The sequence below is a fragment of the Octodon degus genome, unplaced genomic scaffold (genome assembly GCF_000260255.1).
Source record: "Octodon degus isolate 3935 unplaced genomic scaffold, OctDeg1.0 scaffold00023, whole genome shotgun sequence".
Taxonomy (NCBI): Eukaryota; Metazoa; Chordata; class Mammalia; order Rodentia; family Octodontidae; genus Octodon; species Octodon degus.
The window spans coordinates 19,793,836-19,802,053 of record NW_004524599.1 but is presented as its reverse complement, the minus strand read 5'-3'; positions in this window follow the sequence as shown (position 1 = coordinate 19,802,053).

The window sequence follows — 8,218 nt, the reverse complement described above, 5'->3', positions numbered from 1 at the left end:
AGGACGAGGCCAGTCCTTCCCAGGGGCCAAGGACGAGGCCAGTCCTTCCCAGGGGCCAAGGACGAGGCCTGTCCTGAGGGAAGCGAGAACCATGAGTCCCCGTCTCCATAAGTGCACTGATGAGGGCTCCTTCAACATATAAGGCTTTCATGGGTAAATTTCTTATACCCAGAAGGCATAATCACTATACCCGAAGCCTTTGGCCTTTGTCCCCTTGCTCTTGAGAGTTAACTATTTGTCCTGTCTGGTCAATAGGCACAAAAAGAAGTTGAGCAATTTTTTGGCCTTTCCCAATAGTCACAGACTATGTAGGAGGAAAGCATAATTTTGATCTCCCCAGTAGAGTCAGTCAGGTGCTCCCAGGACAACATGAATGCCCTGCAGGGATGTGGAGCTCGAGCCCAGCAGTATACCGCAGTCCCGGGGGCAGAGGACCGCTTACTCTTGTGGCAGAGCGGTGCAAGGCTTAGCAGGGTTAGTATTGCTAGTGCCAGGGAACCGTGGTCCAAAACAGCACTTCCTGGGGTGGCTCCTAGGAGCTCTGTGACCCAACAAAGGGATTGCATGATGCCTCGATCAGGTCAGGCTCAAGGCAAGCCCCTTTCCAGTTTGCTGAATTGAGAGGAAGAGGACATCTGTCCTTAGCAGATGTAGAATGGCGTCCTTAGCCCAGTGGTTCGCTTCCTGCGTGGGGCAAGGCTCATCGGGGCGATCCGCAGCTGGCCTGGCTTCATTTTCCTCTTGTGGGCACTCGTGACTAAAATGCCTTTTTTGCCCGCAAGAAAACACATGTCCTTTTTCTTTTGTCAGGCCTGGAATATTGAGTAATGACTTTTACCTGGAAGCGTAGCAGCAAAGAGCAACCTCCTGGGGGCCGGGGAGATGGCTCAGTAGAATAAGCGCTTGCCTGGCAGGCACCAGGGCCTGCGTAAAACCAAAAAAGAGAGCCACCCCATGTGTAACGGAAGGTCCAACATCAGCACACTGCCGCAGAAAATCAGGGCGTGGCCCCTTGCGATTGGCAGGTCTGATGGCTGCCACGTGCCAAATTTGCGCTTTCAAAAGCCAACTGTTTGGTTAGAAGCCTGGCAGCATCTTCATCTGTTATTCCAGTGACTGCTTGCGTGAGTCTAGAGACAAAATCTTGGAATGGCTCATCTGGGCCTTGCTTAATCTTGCTCAGTGTCTGTGCGAAACAGGTTACCGGGTAAATAGCACCAAGCCTTAGCAGCACAGGAGCTCATCTGCAAATGAACATCCACGGGATATAACAGCTGTTGGTCAGATGCGGCATGCACTGTTACCACAAGCATGTCATACGCTAGAGAGTCTGTTCCCCTGACTTTCCTGTGCCTACTGTGTGCAGTGTGCTCCATAATCTGATTTCCACATAAGAAAGTCACCTCCCTCTAAGCAAGAGCAAGGCACCTGTCCCCAGTCATACGGGATCATTGTGAAAGCAGCCACGGAATCAAAATGAGGGTATGAGGCACATTTGGACCATATTTTGCACAGGCCTCTGGCTGGGGAAGGGAGGCTTCCACGTGAGGTGGCTGTCGAAAAAGGAGTCCGAGGCCCACCTGGAGGGAGCTGGCGAGCGCAGTCCTCCCTAGGAGCCGTGGCCCTGTGTTGGGCTTTAGGTCAGCCAGTTCCCACGCCCTCCTCAGGTCTCCGGTGCATGTTTACTCCTGGGTCACAGCATTCTATCAAGCTGACGCTGATATGAACCTGAGGGCTGACGCCTTGACCCAAAGCTGGGGTAACGGTGTGGCCAAGATGCCCTGGCGTAGCTGCAGAGGACTTCTGAGCTCTGACCCTCTCCACCCCAGGCTGAGCCTGTTTGGAGTTGAGACCCCGCTTTTCACAGGTCCAGAGGTACCTCCAGAAGGAGAAGGAACTCCTAGTTACCAAATCAGCTGTGTGGACCCCTGGCCAGCCGGGGGGGGGGGGGGGGGGCGACCTTCTCTTCTGGGACCGATTCAGCACCGCTGCTGCGGGCATTCTGCACAGCTGAGCCCCAGCTTGACCTGCTCACTGTGAGCATCTACAACAATGTAGTGTCAGTGTTCTCAGAGAACAGGGCCAGCACTTACAGAACATTCTGGAAATCAGGTGGATTCAGATGGTGCTATGGCTTGTGTCTAGGTGTCCCCCCAAAGTCTCTGCAGTCATGGGGCAGCTCCCGGAGTTTGCAACCCATTATTGTGGGGGTGGGTGCTACACCTGCGCTGGGGCAGGAATTTGAATTACACTGTAAGGAGGGGAGAGAGGAGGGCGCATGGCCTGGGCTGCCGCGGCTCCCTTCGCTCTCTTTCCACTCTTTGCTGCCGCCATGAAAGGCTGCTCTCTGCCTTGCGCCGCTCTGCCTTGGAGCCAGCTGAGTATGGACTGAAACCTCCAGTACCTGTGAGCTAAATAAACCTTTCCTTTCTTCATTTTGAGTGTCGGGTATTTGTCCCAGCAACGAGAGAAGAGTAACCGAGACAGATGGGGACAGAGAAGCACTAGGAAGCCTGATGTTCTGGAAGACGTCTTGTGCCAGGCACGACCTCCAAGTATCTTGAGATCAACCAAAGGTGAAACGTCTATTTGTCTGAGGACAGAGATAGCAGGTCAGAGGCAGGAAAAATAATAAAATAGCATCTCATGTAAAGATGTGAAATAGGACCTCCTAGGCTTTATTCAAAAATTAATAGAAAACCTTAATAAAGGCAGCTTTTGTCTTTAAAGGTAGGCTCTGTAGTGAGCACAGTTAAAAAGGCGAGAGAGAGAGAGAGAGAGAGAGAGAGAGAGAGAGAGAGAGAGAGAGAAAAGCTGGACCGAGAGAGGAGTTTCCCGAAAAGAGTTGGCAGAGTGAAGAGGCTGAAGCAAAGGCAGGAAAAGCAGCTGCCTTCACTCGCCTGACAACATGCAAGGGCCACAGAGGGCCGCCGCCCCCATTTGTACGCTGGACACACGTCTGCACACACATCTATGTGTGTGTGTGTGTGTTCACATTCACATTATTATATTGTCACGTCAGATATATGTGTGTCAATGTCCTTATAGTGAATCATTAAATCTAACATACCTTGTTATAAAGCCCTGCCCCATCACAAAGGGACAGAAAAAACGAGCCAGAAGAAATGCACAGTGACAGCGTAGGCTCGGGTCAAAGCAGGCCAAGACAGCACACCTGATGGCAGCGACCTCCAGGTGCCCACAGTCCCCCCAGAGCAGGCTGCAGACGCGCTGGACGGGCTTTCACTTTCAAGTACTTCCTACTGATCCAGAGCAGGTGTCGTCTCTCCCCCTTTCCCCACCTGCAAGTAAGCTGTCTGCTTTGATTTTAAAGTCTGCTTCTTCAGGTTGCGGTTGTTGTTGTCACTGCTCTCTTCTGACGCCAGGGTCAGCATCACCGGAGCGACATTTATTTTCTTGTGGGGCAGGGGCTCGGTGTGCTCCTCAGCGCGACCCAAGCGTAGAACCTGATTGCTTTTAGGAGAGCTTTTGCTCTGTGTGGGGGGCACGAGGGGCTGCACTGTACAAAGATACAGTCACTTTACAAACTAATGCAAGTTAGATACTGCTCCATCGGAATAGCATCCAAAGTTCATTAGTCTTTTCAAAACAAATCACAGCCCAGAGTGGCTGTCTTGCCCTTGGTTGTATCCAGAGTAATTACAACAGAGCTAGAAACAGCCCAACACTGTATGATGTCTTTTGTGTAAGACCCAAGCATTTATATTTTGAAAGTATTTCCTTTATTATTAAAATAATCATTTCTTACTTATTCTCGGAACAACAGTAAGTGATTTTTCAAAAGCTCGAGGTAAACACTATTGATAGATTTTAGCAGAGGCACGAGGGCAGTGGTGGTGGCCCGCAGCAGACATGAGCGGAGGGAAGCCTGTACCAGCTCTGAAGACACAGCGGTTGAGGCAGGGAGATGGAGACCTCTGGCCTGAGGCTGGAGGCTGAGACGGGATGGACTTTCGCCAGCAGGGGCGGAGTGTGAGGGGCAGGTCCAGGGACACACGGGCGCTGACTGGGGGCTGCCTCGCGAACACAGAAAGGTGAGAGGAAGCTGTGTCCAGGGCTGAGTGGGGAGGAGGAGGAGGACGCGGTCACAGGCAAGAGAGGCTGCTGTTCTGGGGATTCAGCCACGTGGATCAGGGCCGCTGTGCTCGGGCCGGACCCTTCAATTATTGATATACTAGAATGAAACTTCCAACCTGAAAGGCTGTGGTGAAAGTTGAAAAACTTGATCGCTCACATCTACTGACTCTTTGGAATAGCTCTGCACGTGTGTTCTACTCTGTAAGAATTGAGAGGCTTGGTTTCTTTTTCTTTTTTGAGGCAAGAGTCTCACTATGAGGTTGAGGCAGGCCTCAAATGCAGCAGACCCTCCTGTCTCAGCCTCCCAAGGGCTAGGATCACACATGCGCAGCACCGTGCAGGGCGACAGAAATATTTTCATCACTATTCAAGCCTGCAAAGGCATCGCTGAGCTTCATTTGATTCATTTTCTGTGTTGCCGCCACTCCTCTCTGCCCCTTGCCGTCTCCCAGGGGGTCATCTTCTTGGTTTGATTACAGAAGCAAAAAGGCCAACCTCAGAAAGACAGGCTTAGGGGTACTAGGGGACGGATAAACTGTTTACTGCTCTGCACAAAGCATATTTGGGATGGCTTGGAAGTTTGTGGATGATGAGATACATGCGACCAACCTAAAATATAACTCAGGAAAGCCGTAGCACGTTCATACGTATAATATGCTGGCCTGATGTCATAGGTGGAGGGCGGCACGGCACAAGGCACCTGGAAAGCGCGGGCTCAGAGCTGAGCTCCGGCCCGCTGGCTGACCATCTGCGCTGCCCGCGCGGTTTCCAAGGAGTGGGCGGCGACCGCTTATCCCGGCAACAGTGTAGGCTGGCCAAGTGCCCTCGATCACAATCCTGCCCGTTTCTATGTTCCTGTGTGTTCCTCGCTATTCTACACCTTATACTTTAGGGAAAAAATAGTGACCCAAAGTATCTGGGGCAAATTCTGGAAGTTACTGGGCATACATTCCACTGTGTTATGGTTTAGACCTAAAATATCTTCCCCAAGCCCCAAGTGTGCAGAAGGTGATTAGATCGTGGGGTGCTGCGGTGCCCCTGGATTCAGCCCACTATAGACTGAGCCCTGGAAGAAACATGGGCCCAAATAAACCTCTGCTTTGACTGGTGAGCACTGGTTATTTTTTTTCCTGAATCACAGAAAAGGTACTGTGGAGACTCTTAAGTAATATCCTAGTTTGAATTCCAAAGTTTGATTGATCAGCAATTCCCAATTGATTGCCAAATCTGATTGATCAGCAATGGAATAAAATCAAGACATTTTGCTAAAATGAAGGTTAGATGTTTGCTTGACCAAGATGCAAAAATCTCATAACAATCTACCTTTGAGCTCCTATTTGATTCTATCTGTTTCAAATTTTTGACTTTCTAAAAAATGAGGAGTAATGAGGTGATAATAAGTCCTTTACAGAGTGGCCGTGAATAATTGCCGCTTGCTTCTTTTGCACTGGCACATAAATTTTAGCCACTCCTGTCCCATTTGTCGCTATATTCTTAAAGACACCATCCCTGCGGATAATTGCAAGTCACACAAATGATTTCTGACAGCAAAATCATTCACAGACGTGCTGTGTCTGTCTCTGCGACATGTCCTGGCCACATACAGTTGCCACTGTGATCTTTATCCTGCCCCAGAGCATCTGCTTATTAATCCCCCTAAGTTCTCTTTTTGTTCTAGATTTTATCTGCTGGTTCTCTAAATTTGGGGGGGAATCAATAACAGAATCTGCCACTGACTATCTGCCTAAATGGAGATTATCAGTGTCACCTGTGTCGTGAAGGTCACCATGTAAAATATTTTAAAATTAACGTGTGTGTGCATGTGTGTGTGTGTATGTGTGTACAGTGAATTTGCTCTCCTAGTGTTGCTAGGTGAGATGTGGGGGAGGATGCACAAATAGGAAAGTGGGAAGTCCCCTCAAAATTGGGGGATGCACACATAGGTCACACAAAAACAACACACACCTGCACACACATGACCGCCAGAGGGCTGTCACAAAGAGCTGCCGAAGGCGAAGCAGGCCCTCAGTGCGCTGGAAGCCGGAGGATCCCGCTCGGCCCGGCCACGTTTTCAAGGAAGGTCCAAGGAGTGAGAGGCCACAGGCTTTGGAGGGTGACTCAGTTTATACCCGGAAAGAATTAGGAGGAAGAGCGTCTGAGTAACTGCGCTGCGTGGGGAGCAGGGTCACATGTCCTGGAGACCGGCTGCTGACTGCGCGTTTTAACCAACACGTTGAGCCTTCTGAAACGGCAAGCTCTGCCACCCCCTTGCTTCCCAGTGCCCGGAATGAAGCCCAGAATTAAGCTTTGCACCCAGCTACCTCCCAGCACATTTTCAAATATTTGAGGCTTAAACACCCTAAAATGCTCCAGTAAGCTCAGTCGTGTCCCCCTGCCTCACTACCCAGGTTGGGGTGACATTTTCAAACCACCACTCCAGGCTCTCCGTCCTGCACAATGGCCTGCCTTTCTCATTCTCTCTCAGAGAAACTTCCCTTACCTAGAGAGGCGCTGTTAGGCTTGGAGCTCTCATTCGTGCCTTTTCTTCATACAACCAGATCATGCTTAGAATTTGTGCTTATACAAAGGGGCTGTGCAGTTTGATGTATGAAGGAAATGTGTGTAATGCACATTTAAAGCATAAAGTGAACTTCATCGGACACCCGGCCCGCACTTCTGACCCCAAGGCGTCTCATTTCTAATTTCCTCTGGGCTTTTCCCCATTCCCTTGCCCTGCTTTCATTACCAGAAAAATACGCTTCCCACTGTTAAAGCGAGCATTAACCTGTCCCTTCGAAGAACTTTTTATGATCACACACATGCTACTTGCTTGTACTTAGACATCGCAGGACTTACTTGTATTTCAGATTTGCTCCTTTTTATAAATCCCGTGGTGTCCGACGCTCCTGAGACTCAGGTTTGTGGAGCTCGGCCACTGCAGGGGTGCGGGGCGGCCCGCGGTAGGTACCTGCCGGGTGGGTGCAGTCAGGGCCACACCCAGGCGCCAGCTGTGGGGTCAGGGAGGGCCCTAACTACATAAAAGGTATAATCAAACACCTTCAGAGAAAAACAAAAACGAAGTAGCCTCTGGATGGAAGTATTCTCTTCCTGATTTCTACCAAAGATCAGCATGGTCTGATACATGCATTTTCTGAGGAATTAGAACGGAGATGCCGCTTGATTTTCTGACTTAAGGGGTGGTGACCCTGGAGGGCGACTTTCCCGGCGCATTATTCTCCCTTTTTGAAAGTGACCAGAGCAAGGTCGGCGCAGGACGCAGGGAAATCAGGAAGTTGAAACTGATCTCTAGCGCATAGCACAGTGCCACTCTGGAAGAAAATGTGCGGAGGGCTGATGAGATGGCTCAGTGGTCTAAAGCACCTATTTAGAACAAGCTTAGCAAACACAGGGACCGCGGTTCAATCCCCCAGCACATGCCAGCCAGCCCCGCCCCCTGGTGGGCTGAGCTGGCCACACACACACACATAAATTTTTAAAAATTTAAAAAAAAAAAAAATGGGTGGAGCAGCACGCTGATCCGCAATCACCCAAGGCGCCAGCGTGCCCCAACCCCGAAAGATCAACCAGCGGCCAATTTTCAAGCTGCCTGCGCTCCCGAGTGGCCAAGAGCGCTCACATGACCAGCACCCCGCAGGATCCGCAGGATGACGTCAAAACGCTGCAACTACTGTGGACGAAGTCCACGGCACTGAAAGGCTTTAGAAAGGAAACAAAAATGAGGGGTGGAGCTCAGCGCTCTACAAGGGACTCTTTCCACTGTTATTCAATTGTGGACCTATTTAGAATGCTATAGCACACACTCAGTTTAAACTTCCTAGTGGCTTTTTGTGGGCATCACCTTATTCAAACTGCTAAGTGCCAGTTCTCTTTGGAAAAAGTGGGTGGCTCTGAAAAGAGCCTTTGGGGTGCGCGCACGGGAGCGCTCACTTGGAGCTCGTGTACTTGGTGACGGCCTTGGTGCCCTCCGACACCGCGTGCTTGGCCAGCTCCCCGGGCAGCAGCAGCCGCACGGCCGTCTGGATCTCCCGCGACGTGATGGTCGAGCGCTTGTTGTAGTGCGCCAGGCGCGACGCCTCGCCCGCGATGCGCTCGAAGATGT